General features: G+C 36.8%; 1 protein-coding gene and 1 long non-coding RNA gene across 2 annotated transcripts in view; one reads left to right on the forward strand and one right to left on the reverse strand.

The window, feature by feature from the left end:
- The window catches only part of LOC149241914 (enhancer of mRNA-decapping protein 4-like), a 103,391-nt gene that overhangs the window by 53,046 nt on the left and 30,348 nt on the right, over positions 1–19,997 (reverse strand). The window lies entirely within an intron of this gene.
- LOC149241917 (uncharacterized) overlaps positions 15,777–19,997 on the forward strand; it is a 97,964-nt gene continuing 93,743 nt past the window's right edge. Inside the window, exons 1-2 of the long non-coding RNA XR_016246600.1 lie at positions 15,777–16,079; positions 16,178–16,263. This is a non-coding gene — a long non-coding RNA (uncharacterized LOC149241917). The remainder of the gene's footprint in view (positions 16,080–16,177; positions 16,264–19,997) is intronic.

Genomic DNA, 19,997 nt, shown 5'->3' on the forward strand with positions numbered 1-19,997 from the left:
CACAAAACCCAACACGGACATACAAAAAAAAAACGAACCTTGTGGCTCGAAGTTAGCTTTAGCCAAAAAAACTAAATATTTTCAAAAAAATAACCTCGCGGCTCAAAGTTAGCTTTAGCCAAAAAACTAAATATTTTCCTCAATGTTTCTGATTTTCCGAGATCACACTAAGGCGCAACGGAAAAGAGCATACGCATGAGAAAAATCCTTCCTTTCTATTTCTGATTTGCCCAGATCACACAGAGTCGCAAGGCAAAGAGCATACGCAGAAATGAAAGGTATAGATCCGGTAATAAAAAAAGCTAAATAAACCGAAACCGAAATAAATAAAGAGAGAATAACTGTAAACTGCAAATAAACACTGTATACCTCTAGATCTTAAAAATGACGCAGCTAGGGCTACCAGAAACCTTTTCGCGTGAAACGAAAGGGGTTCCTCACTGGAACAGATGCTCCCAACACAACAGAGCATTCCTCTCGGCCCGAAAGCAGTCAGAAACAGTAGATCTAGGAAACGGCAGTCGGATGCAGTTCTACCAACTTCAGATTTGGATCACCAACGGATGCGGCCCTCAAATAGCTCTTATACCATGTAGGAATTTACAGGGTAAGTTCCTCAGACAGAACACCAAAAGGACACCTCTCACAAACAGATCACAGATCAATACACCAGTGTTTTTGACGTGGTTAAAACCCTCAAAGAGGGAAACAGTCCACGGCCTGAGCCAACGCGGCCACTTCAGGCAATTTATTAATAAAAGAATGAAAATTTACATATGTTTTTCTCATAGACGGATTACCCTACCAATGACCCTCCATGCGCTTTAAATAGAAATCATGGACCAATCGGGTGTTAAGCCACGGATCAAGTGTCGGTAATACCGAGGAGAGAATGAACCGTCGGATCACTACATATCGTGACCGTCGGATTGTAAGTTACAAAATGTACAAGGTAAAGAAACACACTTTACCTAACTCTATACTAGACCAAGTTGTACTTAACTATTTCCTATGTGTCGGAATATCCTAACATACCATACATAGTATTTACATCCATCCCTTAACCTTTACAAAAATAATTTCCATTGTTTTACCTATGGAAAGCCATAATTTAAGCCCTTCAAAACCAAACAAAATAGAAAAAATATAATAGACACTTTATTCCAGTTTATATTGGATTATAACAAATTTTTACTATAGCTTGAGAAATATTTTAGGGACTTAGGTGGTTTTTAGAAGGTTTTAGGGACTTCAGTGGTTTTTACATCCAACCATTAACAAGGGCCTTTACCAGAATACTTTCCATTCTTTTACCTACTGAAATCCAGAATTCAAACCCTTTGAAACCAACAAAAATAGAACAGATATAATGGCCATTTTATTCACATTTTCTTAATTGGCTTAGAGAAAATTTTCACTCTACCTTGAGAACATTTTTAGGGACTTCAGTGGTCTTAATAATTAGCTTTAAGTGGAGATAGTTCTTCTCTTTTTCGTTCTTCAAGGCTTCGTCTAAGTTTCTCAGGAAACATATTGAATTGGGTATTAGAAAGTGTTTCTTAGGGTTTTCTTAATATGGTGCCTCAGGTCAGGTTACCTGTAAACACATGTCGGGTCTCCTTCCTGCAAGGAATTAGTGTCATCCTCTTTCCATTTGTTTAGGTTGTTCGATTGATTTGTGCTCTTAATGAAGCTCACCTTCTATTTATGATCATCCTCTTTCTGACAAAATTCCTCTACATGTACATTTATTCATCTCTTATTAGCTTCTTACTCAGAGTTCCTTCGAGCATTTTCCTCTTGTTTGAATAAGAGGTTTTCCTCTGTCTAGGTTCTGTCCTGAGTATTTTAACCTCACCTCTGCCCCTACTACCTTCCCTATGGGTGCAACTCCCTTTGATACTAGAGTAAAATTTAAACATCACACCACTTAAACTTAATCCACTGGTGCCTCTTCAACGAATGTTGCTTAACTCCTTCTATATTTGCAGAAGCAAGCACAACAATTTGGCTTCTACATTCTCTTTATGGTCAAACCAAAGATGGGAGAGTCTCAGGACATTTATACATTGAAAAGGGAAAAAAATGTGAAGGCTTATGGTGTTTCTTGCCAAAATTTATGTTCCTATCATGTGGTTGATTCTAACAACTTGTTATCTAAATGCAAGAGCTGAAATGAAGTGCTACCAGTTGTGGGCATGATTACTTCTATATCAACCATTTTATTCCTCTGAAATGTTTGACAAGCACATGATGTTCTAGTTCAGTGCTTTTGATACCTCAAAATTTGACACTTGAAAACAGATTCTGGGTGAGTAAAAAAAATCCCTTCTCCATCCCTTTTCAAGGGAAAAACTGGCTGCTAGCTCCTTATTGCACATCCCAAATGAGATATCAGAGATCATGACCCCTCTCCACCTCTCATAGCCATTATCCACCATCTCATAGCCATTAACATGCCTTTTATTCAGGAAACAATTAAATGACTCATCTATGTGTCATAGCTTGCTTCTACAACTTATCACGTTGTTCCATGCTTTCTTGATAGCCCTTTTCTCATTCATGATTGACTTTATTTGTATTTATAATCTCGATCGCTTTTACCAATTTTTGACTTTTTTCCCACATAAGCTTCTTCTAATATGATCATTGTACTTGCTCAGCCTTGGATGGGAGCCCTCTCTACCAGTTGCACAAAATCCTGCTCATAACTCATCTGTTATAGTGGCATCCAATAAGCTTATGAGTCAACTATTGAAACTGTCAAGTTGGTTCTCTGTGATAAGATGAGATCAAACCAAGCAAGAAAGCACACCAAATTATCTTTTCCATTATGTTTCTTGTCAAACCATAGATGCGATGGGGATTCGACAAAACCAAATTCCAGATTCAGTAGAGAAATTCATGATAATTGTTGAAAGATGGTGACCAAAAACATGGTTTCCAAAAACATGACTGTCATGCAGCAGATATGGGGCATGCTTATAGAAATGCCCTTGTCATCCCCTTAACAGATTTGTATATTGTGCTCAAGTGGTGACTCCAACAGTGGAAGATTCGATTTAGTGAGTTGTGTACCAATAGTATAGCCAGGATGATTAATGCAATGCAAACATAAAAGTGGAACACACTGAAAACTCTGAGTCTTTTTGTTGTTATTCTTACTTTAGTGGATGTACTACACTGGGGAAAAAAGACTTGTTATCAACAAATACTCTAGGTGGATAGAAAATAACAAAAGAAACTCAACCCTTGCCTTGAGTGGGGTCAAGGGACTTTTTTCAGAGTTGTTTTTGGGTTGTTTAGGCAATATTTCCATTTGCTTGTCTCATAATCTCTAGAAATTTGGGATTTTATTGTCTGGTTTCCCTTTTGATGGTGAAGTCTCTGTTTGTTTCGACAAGACTTCCATTATTTTTTTCTTATCCTCAAGATTTATGAAGTAGATAATGAAATATCCCCAAGAATGAAGAAAATTGCAAAGTCCTTAGTGTTGTAAAGTGTTATCCACCATTCCAGTACATCTGCAAACAAGCAAAGACATTTGAACTTGTAGATCAAAGTTTCTTCTTTTTAATCCTTCAAAGATTTGATAAGTTTCTCTTTGTTCTATGACAAAATTGGATCTTCCTTGTAGTTTTCCACAAAAACACCCCCTCCATAGAGGTTTGCTTCATTCATGTATCGTGAATGAATTGTCATTGAAGGAAAAAGAATCCTTAGGTGGCCCAATCCCATCAGTTTTTGAAGTCCTTTGTCCAGTGACTAGGTACAATTTTAAAGGGGGGAGAAACCATGTCTACACAAGAACAAGATTTAGATAACAAGTCTTGAAAATATCCTTTTCGTGAAAAGGACACATGGGCAACTTGGGACTTTTCAGTGGGGGAATTAAAACCACCTGAAATACCTTCTATATGACTCATATAAAGCAAGCTCCTTGGAAAATATCGACCACGTCATTTGGGAGCTACTTTCTTTTAAACTAGAGCCTAATCCCTTGCATAGTCATTGGCCCTCGCATTGTCATTGGAAATTTGAATTAGAAACGTGCAAAGAGCTTTCTTGGAAACAAACAGTTCGATGTCATCAACTAATTTGAAAACACCCTGCTGATGGAAATCTCAATAGAACATGGAATCTAAAGTCTACTTTTATGGTCATCTGTCTTCAACCCATTTCATCTAGTTTAACATGAGGTTAGTCACTTCTTCTTTTATAATTGCAGCCTCTCTTTTTCAGTTTGAGAGCTAGACATAAATCTTCAATGCTAGAAATAAGCTGCACCAAAAGAAACATCTAAGAATTCTCGATATTCACCCATTTGAGTCACGAGTTAAAAATCAAAAGGTGCTCAAATCCATTGGCATAATCAAATGGGCTAGTACTATGTTCTTCATTCTACTATGCCCTCTACAACCAGATTAGAATTCAATCTTCAAGCAACTTTCATATGGTTGTCTGTTGTTGCCAGAAAACAACAAAAGAAAAATGTCTCAACATAGTCCTTGATGGTGCTTCTATGACTAGCTGCACTAAATAGAGCTTCATTCATTCATGCACCGACCAGAGCTTAATGCACTTACAAGAGTTTATAAGTGCACCGATAAGAAATCCATTCACTGAGTAGAACTTATAGGCACTAATTGTTTCTAGCCCAGTCGATCTGGTAGCCAACCAAGCCCAGTTGAGTAGTTGAGTAGCCTATAATCCAAGCGAAGTAGTCAAGTCCAACCGAGTAGTCGAGTAGTTACTTGTATTAATATAGGTAATCAATTACTTGTATTAGTATAAGTATACTAGAATCATGCACAACAACTACCTGTTCAATTGCCTTAACTTCGAAGTCAACCCATGCAGTCCTCAACCACTCACTCCTTGCTCCTCCCGCTTAAGGCAGGGACTAGCTACCGTGCAACCCTCCTTGTTTCATATGTTTTTGGTGATGCATAACGTGCATCAATGTTCATAAGTATTATTGGATATTTTTTTTATCGAGTAAGAAAATGTATCACAATTTTTTTAATAAGTAAGAAAATGTATCAATTGAGATGGTTATTATTGGCTTATGTAAATTGACTAATCATCTTTATTTAAGGAACCTATTTCACCTAAAATTACTTATACGTGATTTTTTTGTAAGATTTCAAGCGTCAAAATTATTGATAGATCTAGAACACTTTAGTGTTCTAAAAATGCTTGTAGTAAAAAAATCTGAACATAATTGGGGATCTGAAAGTGAAACCCTTTATTTATATTATTAATGGAAGAAATTATTACATACCCATACAATAATATTAGAGCCCCTGCAATGGCATGCACGACTGCTCAACAAAAGACAATGAAGCACAATTGTGGACCCTGGATGGATCCACCACATAAATTTCACCACGGGGTTTTCATCTCGGGATCAAGCTAGAACTGACCACACCAAGTTCTAAGCAAACATACAATACAATAGACAAACTCCGGATGATCCAAATGCCTAGCTCCTATCTCCTTTAATAGGTTCGAGGGGTCTCTTTAGAAATATTATTTTATTATTTTCCCTCAAAAAACGAAGGCAAATACTATGGGCAGATCCCATGGGAAAATACCATCGTAAATACCATGGGTAGATTCTGTCCATTTTGACCACATCAAGAAAAGGGAATATTACAAATCCCCTCACCCAAATATTGCTTGCCCTAAAGCAATCCACTTCTATCCACAACAAAAACATCTGCATACTGATACCTGGATCCCATACAAACTAGTGTGTTATTCCATACCTCCATGCTAAATGATTCTGAATGGATCCCTTGATACCTAGATCCCAAACAATCCTCCACCCAATCATGGCCTCAATAGACTCACCTGGATCCCATTGCCACCTAAGTCATGGGACATGTGAGTTATGATACCATCTCAACTCTTCATCACTTCCTGTGCCTAAGGGCCCAAGCTGCACTATGCCCTTTGCTAAGGGTATCCTCCTAGGAATCACGCCATCGATAGAGTTCCAACTCATAATCTCTCGCCAAAAAAGCTCGTGGGAATGATCTAATGTAGGAATGTCTGCACATGGAATAATTCTACTATTTTGATGCTGAATGATGCTTAACTCATGTTGCTCCACTTGACCACCCAACATGATCCATTTGGAGAACTTTGACCTGCTCTCCCCAATGTATAAAGGCGGGTTGGTAGTGTTTCAAGATTTAACTATGTACTCCTGTAGAAGGCTACTCTAGAACTCCCAACTGTACTCCTTTCGCTACCTTGTGAGGGACATGAGTCATTCCTCAACACTATACAACTTGGTCATTGATTCGACACTTACCCCTATGAGATCCTCAATTTTCCTATTCTCTTGTAAGACAATGTATCAGACTGTCTAGACTCTCTGTTTCAACTTCATAAGATTTGTCTTGAAATGCATGATCTTTTCCCGAAAGTCCTTTACTGACAATTCTAGTGCGTCTCCTTAATGCCTCTATGCCTGTATGCACCATATGCTCAACTATCATAGCTCTAGCTTGAACCTTTGACTGACCCTCTAGAAATGGCTCAACCTGCATATTATATTTTTCATGCTGCCCCTCATGATCATGCTCATAATATAAGTTTATTACTATTGGCTCCTCAATTGAGTCTCATTGAATGTATTTTTCTTGGCTTTCTCCACGTGTGGGAAAAATTTGTTGTTCACCCTCTCTGGTTGTGAAACATGGATGTACTGGTGGACTTTTATCTACACTTGATTTCCCATACTCTTTATGCATGTCCTCCTGGATATATATGGACTCAATTGTACAAGAGTCTACCACATCATTAGGAATAATTACCTCCTTCATTTCCCCATATACTTTGTCAAGCTGACTGATTATCATCGGCTTGTCCTATAATTCTCTCTAAAAAACAATGTGCAGCTGCTCACCATTTGTACTTGATTGCTCAGATCCTTTTGGGTGCTCTCCTGAAAACCAATGAACCTAGCTATAAATGATTCCCATGATCTGAAGGAGTTTCCAGTTGTTCTTCCCTTGTTTCCTTCTTATCACCTAGACATGAATGGTTGAGTTACCAAGGTCCCTTGCAAATAAAACATAGTCCTCTCCTTCTTAGTTCATTCTTGCTGCAAGTTTTACTACCTTTGTTCTTTCTTGCTCCATTAATCATTTTAAGCTCCTTCTTAGTCAACACCCTTATGAGAAATTTTATGTTTGCATGACCAACTTCCCCACCAGATCATAGGAAATTGGTGATACAATTAGTTCCTTCCTCCAAATGGTCAAAAGTTTGGATCTTAGTATCTTGTAGATTTCTCCATCTCCTTCTAGGAACAAGGACACAATATTTTGCATGCTTGTTTTGACACGGATCAACTGATCTATTGTTGGTGTAAAAGTTATGGAATACCTGAAAGATTAAGTCATCACATTCCAGGTTCAGCATGAATGTGCCAAAGCTAAACTCTGCCATGAGTTATAAGATTTTGCATTGCTTCTGAAAGGTAGGAAGCATGATGTTGTTCAATCCTTGTAGGGCTTCTACTATTAAATTCAATATCTCCATCATGATATCAGACCCCTACACTCAATCTGCAAAAGCCATGTCAGTTCGGTCAAGTTTGAGTGGCCTATTTTGGTTTCTCTGCCCCTTCTCAAGAAATGGTTGCACCTGCCTTTAAAGTCTCAAAGTAGATTTCCTTCAAAATGCATAGGATTTTCCAAGTACAGCTTCTGAAAACTCATGAACATAAAAGAAAGAATGTACTAAATGCCTGCCCTTAATGTTCCAAATTCAATCTCCATCAAAATGTACAAGACTTTCCCTGACCGTTTCTGAAATTTCATACACGAGACAAAAAATAACTCCCTCGGTAAAATTTGGCTTAACGTCTACCTCTAAACTAAGTTCTGAGCTGATTTCCTTCAAATTTTATAGAACTTGCCTCTATATCCCTTCTAGAAGCTCAAGATGTTAGATCTCATATGACAGTCCTAGTTCTGATCTCAAACCACCATACAAACCAGTTAAAATAATTGACTAATCTAGGGTGACCGCTAGTACCACCGAAGATGGGAAAATGTTGGTTAGGGTGAACATAAATCCATCGAACTTGAAACACCCTCCTCCCACATCCACCCAAGTAACCATGGAAACCATGGTAAACATGAGATGATAGACTACTATGATCAGATTCGACCTCCTATGTGACCTTAAAGATGTGTAATTGACAAAACATCACAAAGAGTCATCCAACATCATCAACAAAACCCTCATGAGACAAGTCAGCCACTCAGACAGCCTGTCCCTGGGTCCCACTGATGTTCTGGATCTCTTAGGCCATAATCGCTCTCATGGTATGGGAAAGGGAGCGACCAACAACCTAAAGTCACTCTCATAGACTTGCCTACCAGCGACCAAAGACCAAAATTTCTAGTTATGTGCCAGCGACCATGGGATTTAAGCCACTTTTTCAGGCTGAGAGTCCAAGCCACTGCCCAGAATGGAGTGACAACTTAGGATCAGTAAAAGTAGAAGGAAACAATGGTGCACAAGAAATAAACTGAACAAACCCATAAACAAATCCCTACTAGCTATGACAAGAATTTCGTCAAACACATCATCAACATGTAACCTACAGGTGTAAAAAACAGAATTAGGTGTAGGGATCTCATACTTATCTAAGAATCGCTCTGAACCATTGTTCCCTCATGTCAATTGTTGCATTATTCTCTATTAGGTCATAGACACATTATCCATTCATATGGAAGTAAAAGCATGCTGAGAGCCAAACATAATTGGTGTCATAAAATGTACATATAACCAACATAATAGGAATAGAGATACCATAAACATATCAACCATCAAGATCCACATAGACATCAGTACATTTGCACATGAAAATCAAGGGACTGAATTTCTCATTAATGAGTGAAATGAACCAACCGTAGATGGGACTACCATGTTCTACCCGACCATAGATTGGCTGAGCCAAGTCTCTCTTCAAGCAATCACCCCTGTGTCATATTCCAAGCATGAATGTGGAACTCATAGAACACACCAAAAACACCAATCAACATGGATGCCACTAGAGTTCTCCGCCTACACTGTGAGGAATTTGAGTGCCTCCTAGTCTCTGAGGCTTTACTGTGCATCCACATTCCGATCTAGGGATCACTAGGCCCTACACTGAGACATACTCTCCAGGCTTTACCATGCATCCCATCCCAGGACCAATAGGCCCAATAGAGAGAAAATACACCTCTTGGCTTTACCGTATATCCTGCCATTCATCGACAAGGATTCCTAGGCCCACCGAGGCACACAACCTAGCTTTATTGCAACCCATAGTCCGGTTCAGGGGCTACTAGGCTAGTGGCTTTGTGACCCTTAGTTCGGTTCAGGGACCACTCAGACCATGTGTTTGTCAATTCGGAGATCCACCCCACTTAGCTTCGAATCCAATCCGGTCATCCCACATAAACCATATGAGAGAACCCATCTCATCAAAGCTATCAGGAAATGGCAAGGCTAGGTTGAAAATACTGTCACACCTGGCAAAACCCATGCCATGGTAGAAAAGAAACACATGCAATCTCATGCATGCCAAATCTAGCAAGGAAAATACACATGCAAGTCAATACCTGCAATGAAGCCTACTGTGGCTTCTTGATCCTGCCTTTCCTTGCTTGATCTTTGCTTCATCTTTCCTTCTTTTCCTTTCTTGCTCCAATGCCAAAGTGCTCCAAGAAAACTCTAAGTGTCCAAGAGTGTGTGTGAGAGAGAGAGGAAATAATGAGAGAGTTCCAAAACTGAACCGATCAAGCTTTCCAACTAATCATCGAAAGCCTTTTTATCAATGAGGCCTCTATTTTCTTCATTTTCCATTATTTTCCTTCAATTTCCTCCTCACATGCAACTTGTGACCTTTCACCTTCCTTTTCTCCTAATTTCCATTATTTTCATAAATAAATGTGCCAAAAATGCCATTTTTCCTTTCCAAAGCCTTAGCCATTGCCTTTTCCAATTTCCTTAGCCATAAACAACCAAATGAACACCCACACTAGGATGACCTACCCAACATTCAGCTTGGAATAAGTGTCTCATCAACCGTGGTCTTATATATTTTTACATGGAATTTTCACCAGGGTTGTTATAGAACTTACGACAAGAATTAAAAAAATATATGATCCACTGATTATAACCCTCAAGCTGGCAAGATGCACAACTCTCATACCATTGTAAGATCCCAAACGTCAAAATTATTGATAGGTCTAGCACACTTTAGTGTTCTAAAAATGCTTGCACTCAAAAAACACCGGACACAATCAAGAATTTGAAAATGCAACCCTTTATTTATATTATTAATGGAAGAAATTAGTACATGCACATACAATAATATTGGAGCCCCTGCAATGGCATGTGTGACTGCTGAACAAATGAGAAAACAAAGGCACTGAAGCACAATGGTGGACCCTGGATGGATGCACCACACAAATGTCACCGTGGGGTTTTCGTCCCGAGATCAAGGTAGAACTGGCCATGCAAAGTTCTAAACGAACATACAATAAGATAGACAAACTTCGAATGATCCAAATGCCTAGCTCCTATCTCCTTTAATAGGCTCGAGGGGTCTCTAGAAATCTTATTTTATTATTTTCCCTCAAAAAATGAAGGAAAATATTATGGGAAAATCCCATTGGAAAATATCATGGTAAATACCATAGATAGATTCCGTCCATTTTGACCACATCAAAAAAGGAGAATATTACATTTTTAAGTGGGAAGCTTTCACTTATATGACATATTTTACGTGATAAAACTTTACCATATTTCCTAACATTCAAAGAAGTCGAGTTTTTAACCAAACATAAACAATTTTAAAACATACTCCAAATAATTAGTCGCAAAAGTTTATAATTAAAATCTTAATGAATGTTTTTTTAAAATTATTATTATCTTTTTATCAATAAAAGTTAGAGATTAATAATTTAATTTTAAAGTTAAAATAAAATTAAACATTAAATTAATATAAGATTTTTTATAAGTAAATAAATAAATATATATAACTATATATATATAATTTGATTATTATATATCTTATAAATACAATCTTCTAATGATTTAAAAATAAATATTATTTAAAAATTACATTTTAATGTTTAAAAAATATTTAATTTTATTTAATGATTCAATATTTTAAAAACTAACCCATACAATAAATTCAACCACTTTCATCTAGAAAGTGTAAACTTGTATTCATACTTAACCATGAGAACCTTACTTCTATAACTTATTTAGAGGCAAAGTGGTTTCTAATTCCTTTCCTTTCCATTATGTCAAGCGGGTATTTTAGTTAACCAATTTTCATGGATAAACGTCATATATTTGGTTGTCCGAGGATGCCATTAATGGAGGTGACAACTAGTATTAATGATGGGCTTTCAAGGATAGGTTTGGGTATTTATGACAAAATTGACATTTCAAGGATAGGTTTGGGTATTTATGACAAAATTGACATTTTAGTGATATAGGATTGCATGTGGAGTCGATATAGGATTGAATGCATTGCATGTGGAGTCGATATAGGATTTATAGGAGCTTTCAAACATGATTAAGAAGAGAGAAATTGTTGGATTTTTTATTACAAGTATGAAATTATCAATGACCATGGATGTTGGATTTTTTATTGTATAAAATTATTAATTACAATGGATGTTTTTATGTATAATTTTGTAAAAATATGACTAATGGTATCCTTATAAGTTTAATTGGTTCAATCGTCAAGTTATGAAATTTAATAAAAATAAAACATTAATGACATAAGTTAAAGAGATCGATATTTAAAATACAACTTAAACTAGAGCAACTATTGAAATCGAGGATTAATGGTAACGGGAACAATGTTGTTGTTTGGGACATAAATAAAAGATGTTGCATTAAGGATAAACACCATTTCTAAAAAGTTGAAGAAAAGTCGAACCCCTTGTTAGGGTAGAAGCATTTGTCAAAAAATATGAATTAACTAGATGAAGTGTCACCATAAAAAAAACAAATTACATGCAAAATTAACTCCACTTGATTATATTATCGGCTCATTCTCATAATTCCATTAAATAAGAAAATGTTGCTAAAACCACCTAACTTGGTACCGGAAAAAATGAGATATATGGTTTGTTCGGTGCCATCAATGTCAAATGGAGATATTTCAATGGGAGCGAAAGTTGAAGTTGTTATTTCCTTTAAAAGTTTTCATCCTCATGTTATGAAATTTAATAAAAATAAAACATTAATGACATAAGTTAAAGAGATCGATATTTAAAATACAACTTAAACTAGAGCAACTATTGAAATCGAGGATTAATGGTAACGGGAACAATGTTGTTGTTTAGGACATAAATAAAAGATGTTGCATTAAGGATAAACACCATTTCTAAAAAGTTGAAGAAAAGTCGAACCCCTTGTTAGGGTAGAAGCATTTGTCAAAAAATATGAATTAACTAGATGAAGTGTCACCATAAAAAAAACAAATTACATGCAAAATTAACTCCACTTGATTATATTATCGGCTCATTCTCATAATTCCATAAAATAAGAAAATGTTGCTAAAACCACCTAAATTGGTACCGGAAAAAATGAGATATACGGTTTGTTCGGTGCCATCAATGTCAAATGGAGATATTTCAATGGGAGCGAAAGTTGAAGTTGTTATTTCCTTTAAAAGTTTTCATGACTTTTAATAATGTAAATTGAGTCATCTTGATTGTGAAATGGAATTTGTTATATGATAAGAAAAGAAACATAACCCATGTATGAAGTTGGCATCAATTAAAAGAATTTGAATAAAGCATAACTCTTGTACTCTTTACAAGATTTCAGATAAATGTTTTTTTAGATAATGCGAATTTTAACCTAAAACTTTATTTAAAAGATATAGACATTATTTCATCACTTGAACTTAATTGAATTTTAAATGTACATTAATCTTGTAATATGTCAATGTTAGTTTTTACATGTTAGTATTATATCTTTTTTTCTACCCATTTGTTTTCTTATGTGTTGAAATTACTTCATGTTCTAGGGATTGTTTTTTGCATGCAAACGCTAAATTTTGTTGTATCAGCAACCCGTTAATTTGAAATGGAAAGGCCACTTGAAACATAGTGAAATTATTTTTTCTTGTATTGCTAACTTACTCAATTTAAATGTGGAATGTCATTAATAATAAGCCAATGTCTTTTATTTTTTAGTAATAACTTATCAATTGTAAATGTAAATGCACAAAAAATATGTCGATGTTATTTCAATACTTGAACCTATCCTATTCTTTGATGCCTATGGGAAATGGTATTGTTATGGTTTAGAAGATTAAGTAGATACTATTACTTAGGATTTATTAAAAATGTAGGAAGCATATGAATTAAGAATGGATAAAGAGATGATGTTAGTTACATTGCATTATTAAAATAATTCATGACATAGATCACACTCTGTTCATCATTTTTCTGTAGTCTTAACATGTGGGCAAACATTGTTTACTTTGCCATGGTTGCACTAATCCAACATCCACAGACAAATGGTTGCATTAATGTATGATCTTATCGAAAAGTATAAGACATTTTGTAGGATGTCTTCGTTTTTCTAGCTTTTCTCGAATGAAGATATATAGTGTGAATTATCAAATGCAATTGATTGTTACATGAACTCACAAGGGCTTTCTTCTATCTAATGGAAAGATATGCCTTCGTGTAAAAAAGGGTCATTGATTGAAATTGGATCATCACCAAAAAAATCTCTTTGTAAACATTGTAATAAGCGTTTAATTAGTTTTTTGGCATGTCACATACCGAACCACCTAAAATCTATTAGGAAGGTGAGATAATCACAATTTTCTTCTTAATCACCTTTCTTAACATGAATCTAAATCCACTTCTAGGCATATGGATGCAATCCATTCATTAAGAGCTTTCCAATAATTGTACTCTTTCTCAATTCCAAGCTCTAACCAAAAAGTTATGGCCTATGTCAAATGGTTCGGGTTCGAATTCGAGTTCAACAATAATTAAATTCAATTCGATTCAAATTTTCTAATAAAGTTTTGATTATATATATATATATATATATATATAATTATAATTTACTAAATTTAATATATAGTCTCGAATATAATATTCATATATTAAATTTTTAATATTTATAATGTAAATAAAGTTGCTAAATATATATAATTCAATTAAATTCAAAATAATAATAATAATAATAATAATAATAATATATTATATTTTTAAGATATGTAAATTATTTTAACCCCATATATATAATTATAATTTTAAAGTCAATAAAATTATATATATATATATTAAAAAAAGACTTAAACTTCATTATTAGAAAAAAAAATGTATTTGCATGTGCCCATGGTACACTAAATAAAACATAAGCAGCTACTGAGTCCTTTAAATCTCTCTGACATAGTAAGAGACTAAAACATAACCGAAACAAAAAAATAAACTATAAGCATCCATCAACAACGAGGTTATAAACCAAAACATATGGCGATACATACTTTAAGTTTTACATGTCTTAAAGATGTCGAAAAAAATCAACAAGGCTGAAAGAAAGAGAAGGAAATCAATCAATTATGAATTGTCTCTAGAACATCCACCTAAAGCCCTTCAATGAAAGGTTTGTGAAAGAAAATTGCGGAGGTGTTATCTGCCTGTTCACTAATTTTCCAGACTCCCAAAGCTTATGAAGAACCAACTTTAGAGAGAAAATATGCTTCCATATTGTGTTCCCGATATATATGGTGATAAATAATCTGATTAAAATTTTGTTTAAGCACAAGAACCTCCTTAAGAATGGGAATCAATGTGTGAATGTGACAATGTTGCAAATAATTAAACCAATTGATAATGACCATAGAATCAAAAAATTTATGCAATGATAAAATATCCTTTTCAATAGAAAACAGAAAGAGTTTGAGGCTAAGAAGTTTCATAAAATTGTTTGTACTCTTCCCCAATCCACTTTGAAGCTTTAAAAAGTGGTTTTCATGTAAAACAAGGACTACCCCTCCACCACAGGAACCATTCATTGAAGTAGCTCCACCAAAGTATGCCCATAGATAGGAATGATCAATCACTTCTTCAGTAATGACTTGCTGGACTTTAATGTTTTTCTCCACTAGAATAAGCTCAAAATCAATGCAAATTTTGCTCGTCACTCACTCAAGGAATGAAGACTAATCCTTGAAAATTGTTCTGTTACGAGTTGTCCATATACCCCAACAAACCATAGGAGGTAGGTTCCAAAGATGATTTGGATTGATCTGATCCACCAACCTTGCCACGCTTCTTAGATAGTAACCCCATCTCAATTTATAGATCACCCAAAATGGTTTATTATAAGATCCTAGACAGACTACATAAAATGGCCATTAATGAAAAGATTAATTTGTTTTCACCCTCTAGTTACCATTTCTATGCCAGATTACCACAGGACAAACGACGGGATGTCTCGCCTACCACACATAGAAAATTTCAATGGCGAATTAATGGGAATTTCGAATATGCGGGAGGTGCTCCATTTTGAATTTCAAAATGTTTCAAAAAAGAGTCGAGTTGATGGTCAGCGAGACAATAAAATTTATGGACTCCATTCCTCCCTTCTGAACTCTTTGACTTGTCTTTAAGAGTTGACAATTTTAGAATCTTGTTCGCTCGTGAAAATCCATAGTATTTAACTCTAGAAAAACTCATCTGTAATATTCAAATGATAATGCCCCTTCTATCGTTTCTCGTCCACATTTTTATTCTTTCTCTTCTGCCGAGACTCCCTCAAATTTCGCCCATTTCTGTTTGCAGATCGTAGTCTCCACAACCTAGGAATGGAATATATTTGCAAAAAGAATTGAAGACACGACCCAACTATGGAATTCTTTATGTTTGTGTGAAAGGTAGGAAAAAGAAACAAGGGGAGAGAATTGTTCCCATTTGCAGCAAGAATTGTTGACCCAATTGCAGGAATTCTTTCTGTTTGCAACAAGAAATGATGACCCAACTGTGGAATTCTTTTTGTTTGCAGTAAAGGTAAATTTACTACATTTTTTTTACGAATTTTCTACATTGTTTTGATCCTGTTAGGAATATTTCTAACAAATTTTCTTATTATATTTACAAATTTTTAGGTTTCAGGTTTAAAACAATTTGGGTTGGTTAGAATATGTCGCGCCTATTTCTTGAGCATCATATTGTCGAAATTCAGTCAGCAGAGGTAAATTACTACTAGATTTTGTTACATTCCTTTTTTGGTTGTCGTTGATTCTGTTAACAAAAATTCAGTGAGCTACCACAACGATGACAAGCGAGTTTCCATAACAGTGGCCAGTGAGTTGCCGCAACAATGAACCAACGAGTTTCTGTAACATGTGAACTAATTGCTTTACCCATTGCGGTAACTCACTGAGTCACTATTGCGGCAATTCACTAGTCAACATTATGGCAATTTGCTTGTCGCTGTTGTGGCAACTCTGTAATCTAATAAGTTATGCTCCTCTTATATAGATTTAGCCAAATTTGCTCTTATTTTCACTCTGTGTGTGTTATTTTCAGCCAAAAAAAATGAATAAACTTATAAAGGATTGGTAGCCATAGTTGGACAAATCTTTCCTAATCATTTTAGTAGTAATTGATCTTAGATGAACTTGATTATCTTTTGATTTTTATTATTATAGTGATGATTATTTCATAATGTAATTATTTTTCACTATTAAGAGCTAAAAAATTATTGCATTCAAATTATTAAAAATTAAATATGGATATCTCAAAGTTAGAGGTCAATCATATAAGCTTTGAAAGTTTAGGTGGTTTGTGATTTAGATAGCCATAAAAATAGCATGGCCACATTAATAAAGTGGTTGAAATACATTGATAGGCATCATTTTCCACCTTTAATGCTATTTTTTTTTTTTTTAACAGAAACGGTTAGAGAGATATATTACTTTCTGGCCATAATGCCATAATTCTGATTACAATGTGCAGAGCAATATTCAGTGAGCTCTTTGCTCAAGTCCGGGATCTCTTTTCCTATGCTACGCCAGGAATTTTTACAAAATGACTTACGGGCAACGGCCTCAATTTTACCAGAAATAAAGGTGCAAACAAACTGCTTCAGCAAGAGACAGTAAAACATAATCACCAGGAGATTAAGGAATGGGGTCCCAGCTTTCTTCGCCTTCTCTGAGGATGACTCCGAGGGGAAGAAGGGCTGCTTTATTAGCTTCCACGTCTGCCTCTTTGTTGTTTTCTCTCAAAACATGATAGAAATTCAAACTCTGGAAGGAATTTGAAAGGATTCTTGCTCTGGTGATCAATCTGGACAATCTAAGATCAGATGGGGAAGAGCTGTCAATGAAGATTTTTATGATGGTCTGCGAGTCTCCTATCACTATTGCATCCTTGATTCCAAGGGATATGAGCTGCTTCAGACCTTGGAAAAGGGCCAGAGCTTCGGCTTGCATACTGGTGTTTAGGCCCACACCCCAGGCAAATCTGAGAACAATTTTGCCATCCGCTCTCTTGACAACACCACCTGCACCGGCTCTGCCTGGGTTGCCTTTGGCAGCCCCATCAAAGAAGAGAAAAGAGTGAACCTGCTTTGAACAGAAAGCCAAGAAATCAGAAGCGTTGAGGCGAATTTGCCAAACTTTAGGGAGGACGAGGGGCCTGACAGTTTTGATGAAGCGGAGGTCCAAGGAATCGCACCAGGCTGAGTCGCGGTCGCACAGACCTGCCCCATCCAACTGATCTCCAACACATTCCTTTAACTGCGTTTTAATTTTAATCCAGACAGAATTATAATCTCTCTTTCTATCCCTGAAGATCCTCTGGTTTCTCTCCAACCAGGTAAACCAGCAGATTAACTTGGGGAGGATGCACCAGGCAGTTTTGATGTGAGCATTTTGGAGCGAGCCTCCAGGGTACAACGCCCTCCAGTTCGAAAATAGCTCAGGAATATTGCTGGGAAGAATGACGTCCGCCTGCCAAGAGCCTAGAGCCGCGTTCCAGAGATTGCCCACAAAATTACAATGCAACATCAAATGCGCAGCGGATTCTGACTGATTGCCACACAAAGAGCAGCGAGAAGGACCATAATAACCTCTTTTGAGAAGTCTGTCGTCCGTCAATATGCGCTGGTGGCAAAGAAGCCAACAAAAATAGTCTATTTTTGGTAATGAGCTTTGATGCCAGACTCCTTTCCAAGGTTTCGGGTCAGAGGGAACATGTGGGTGCGCTAACAGCTGTCTATATCCCTGAGCCACAGAGTATCGCCCAGTCGACGAGCCCCAACCACGACTGTCTTGCTTTCTGCTTCTCGTAGGGGCCTTACCACTGAGGAATTCCAAGAATATAGACAGATCTTTGGATAGGGACTGGGGAGTCACAAAATCTATCCAGCTGCGCCAGAAACCATTCTCCCATTTAGAAATGTCCCACAGAGTATTGTAACCCGAATTCTGCATCCAATCCTTCAGCGCTGTCAGAGATCTATCATCAGACAGAGGATTGCAACCCATAATACGATCCTCCCAGATTCTGATTTGCTTACCATTTCCAGGAATCCAATGCGCGTGATCCTTGATGAGGGAGAAGGATTTTGCACAGAGCTTTTGAATAGGCGAGCCAATATTTGTTCTGGGGTGATCAAGACATCTTTTCCTCTGCCCACGGAAGAATTTTTTCCACAAAGCGATCTGAGCCCACCCCGACTTTGGGGCTATAATCCTCCAGATCAATTTTGCACCCAAAGCCAAGTTTTGCATGCTGATGTTCTTGAAGTTCAGACCACCTTCCAATCTGGGCATGGAAATTTTATTCCAGCTTAATAGAGGGATTTTCTTTTCGTTGGATTTCCCGCCTTTCCAAAAGAATTTCCTGATATGATCCTCCATTTTCTTCATAATACCTGCGGGGGCTAGCATGACTGCAAATTGGTAAATGGGGAGGCTGTTAAGGACAACTTTGATAAGAACTGACTTTCCAGCCAGATTAAGCCAATTAAAGCCCCAGGAATGTATCTTAGCCTCGAACTTTTCAAGCAAGGGCAGCGAATCTCTGTTGACAGCACGATGTAGAAAGATAGGAAGACCAAGATACTTGAAGGAGGACCAAGATGAGGAAGCCGCGAAACCAAAACAACTGGAAATGGCCTGCAATGAGGAAGCAGGGGTATTCCAACAGTATATATGGCATTTACCTTTGTTCATCTTACTTCCTGATTCTTCACGGTAAAGATCAACCACTTCTTTGAAGCTTTTAGCAGAGGACACAGTAGCAACACCCAGCAAGAGGGAGTCATCTGCGAATAACGCGTGGTTTATGTTGTTAACGCCTCTCGCAATGTTAAGGCCCAAAAGGTCTTGATCATGTTGCTTTTTGATCAGAAGAAAGCTGAGGACGGAAGCTTGGAGGACAAAGAGCAGGGGGGATAATGGACACCCTTGCCTCAATCCTCGAGAGGCTTTGAAGAAATCTGAGGCTCTCCCATTCACCAGAGGGGCTATCCAGGGCTCGCTGATACAGGCCTTAACCCAATTGACGAATTTGGGATCGAACCCGAATTTGTGCAGAACCTCAAAAAGAAAACTGTGTTTCACTCTGTCAAAGGCACTTTCTAGATCTAGCTTGACAGCCATGCCTTTCTCTTTGCGGGCCATACTGGAGTGGATTGCCTCTTGGACCAGGACAAAGTTGTCCACAATCTGTCTTCCTTTGATAAATCCTCCCTGATTCGCAGGAATGATATTCGGAAGAATGGTTTTTAGTCTGTTGGCAATAACTTTAGTGATCAGCTTATAGCCTATATTGCATAGAGATATAGGACGAAACTGGCTGAAGGAGTTGGCTCCTTTCTCCTTGGGGATGAGGGCCAGGAAGGCCGAATTAGTGCTTCCCCCAATTTTCTGGCACTCTTTGGATTTCCTTATCATTATGCATAGATCTTTCTCC

This window comes from Pinus tabuliformis, chromosome 8, assembly GCF_031772625.1.
Source record: "Pinus tabuliformis cultivar Carrire ecotype Pingquan chromosome 8, CPIR1, whole genome shotgun sequence".
NCBI lineage: Eukaryota > Viridiplantae > Streptophyta > Pinopsida > Pinales > Pinaceae > Pinus > Pinus tabuliformis.